The following is a 2,385-nucleotide window of genomic DNA, read 5'->3' on the forward strand; positions in this document are numbered from 1 at the left end:
CGCCAGAGCGACTTTGTCCGCCGCATCTTGGATGGTTATTGTTCGCCTGCAGTCCTTGATGCGGCGGACTTCCTCGACACCTGGGAGAAGGTGATGACTTCAGGTACTACTTCTGGAGCCCTGGGATCCAACCAAACACCACAGAGGACGCAGTCCAATGTAAATCCCATGTATATTATTACGACACAAGACATTAAGAACTGCCTGCCTCCGATCTACTCTTCGGCAGGACCTGACAACTTCTCCTCAAGGAACCTTAGGAAAGTGCCCTCTACTGTTCTACGTGTCCTTTTAAACCTCCTACTCATCCTGAAGCGGGTGCCTGCTACCCTGCGAAACGCTCGGACCATTTTCATCAGGAAGAAGCCCGACGCAATGAATGCAAGCGATTATAGACCAATCACTGTGACCTCAGTATTGCTAAGGTTATTCCACCGGATATTGGCCAAAATAATTATTTCCTTCGCCGACTTCAATTATCGTCAGCGAGCGTTTTTGCCCGTTGACGGCTGCGGTGAAAATGTCCTGCTGTTAAGCACGGCCCTTGCGGAGGCCAGACGAAGATGCAAGTCTCTCTATCTGGCAACAGTCGACATTTCCAAGGCATTTGATAAGGTGTCAACTAATGCAATCATTCATGGCGCTAGGACGGCCGGTCTGGATGAAGAATTCATCAACTATCTCAGTGACCTTTATACTGATGTTCCCACCTTACTGACTTTTCAAGGTAGGCAAAAAGTCGTACATCCTACCACCGGAGTAAGACAGGGGGATCTTCTCTCCTCTGTCCTCTTCAACTTAATGCTAGATGAATTTCTCAAACAAGTTGACCCTAACATTGGGTTCCCACTCAGTGATGCCATCTGGATGTAATGGCCTTCGCTGATGATGTTGTGATGGTCGCGTCAACTCCCAGTGGCCTGCAGGACCGGCTCTCAGAACCTTCAAGATTTCTTCATCTTCGAGGCCTCTCCATAAATCTGGGAAAGTCCGTTACTATTTCCCTGGTGGCGTCCGGAAGGCAGAAAAGACTGAAGGTCGACGAGGAATGTATCTTTCAATTGGATGGAAATCGTTTATCTACTGGTGGCACGAGCCACATTTGGAAGTATTTGGGTATTTCGTTCAGTCCGCACGGTCGAGCAAAACCTGCAACAGAGGACCTTACAGGATGGATCAAAAGAATTTCAGCTGCACCACTGAAACCCCAACAGAAGATGGTAGCTTTACGCTATCACATTATTCCTACACTATACCACCGACTGATTTTGGGGCGCTGGAACATTTCTCTGCTGAGGAAGCTCGACAACCAAACGAGAAGCGCTGCAAGAGGGTGGCTTCATCTGGCGCAAGATATTCCGTGCGCCTATTACCGTACTTCGGCGAAGAGAAGCAGATTGGGCATTCCCGCTCTGCGTGCATCAGTCCCCGCAATCCAACTTCATCGATTCAAGAAAATGGAGCTTTCCGACAATCCTGTGGTCGCGGAAGCGATGAAGATCGTCTTCGCCAGGGACATAATAACGAAGGCATCCTCCTGCTCCCTGGAAGGAACCAGACCACTGCGTACGAAGGAAGCGGTGGACAAACACTGGGCGAGGCATCTTTATGCCACAAACGATGGGCGCCCTCTACATGAAGCCATTCGCGTGCCCTATTCTCACAGATGGGTGCAAGAAAGCACGAAACTTCTTCAGGGTCACCAGTTCGTCGATATCATCAAACAGCGTATTAATGCATTGCCCTGCCTCACAAGATCGCGAAGAGGTAGGGATGGTGAGCGCCAGTGCAGAGCCGGCTGCACCAGCCATGAAACGCTTGCTCACATCTTACAACAATTTCACCGTACCCACAGGGCCAGATGCAGGCGCCACAACAACATCGTCGAGTATACAACAAGACGCTTGAAAGAGATAGGATGGAGCGTTGCTGTTGAACCCAAGTATCAGGTCCCAGAGGGATTTCTCAAACCCGACATAGTGGCTCGACGTGGAAACAGCGTCAACGTACTGGACGCCCCAATCGTGGGTTCGGGCATTGACATAAGCCTTGCCCACGGTCATAAAGTATTAAAGTATGACCGCGAAGAGATACGAAGTCAGATTCACGACTCAGGAGCGACGGAGGAAATTACGTTCGGCAGCGTCACCCTGTCCTACAAAGGCATCTGGGCGACTGAGAGTGCACAGCGGCTATTGGATATGGGATTGTCCAAAAATGACATTGTTTTAATTACCATTATGGCTCTTCAGGGGAGCGTTAGGGCATATCGTCTCTTCGGCCACATGACGTCCGTTGTATAGCAATGGCTGAAGAGGGTTGTCGATGTGTAAGGGGCGCGGATTTAGGGTTTCGGGGACAGGAACCTCTTCCTGGGTAAGAGGG

Source organism: Ornithodoros turicata, unplaced genomic scaffold (assembly GCF_037126465.1).
Source record: "Ornithodoros turicata isolate Travis unplaced genomic scaffold, ASM3712646v1 ctg00000950.1, whole genome shotgun sequence".
NCBI classification, from domain to species: Eukaryota; Metazoa; Arthropoda; class Arachnida; order Ixodida; family Argasidae; genus Ornithodoros; species Ornithodoros turicata.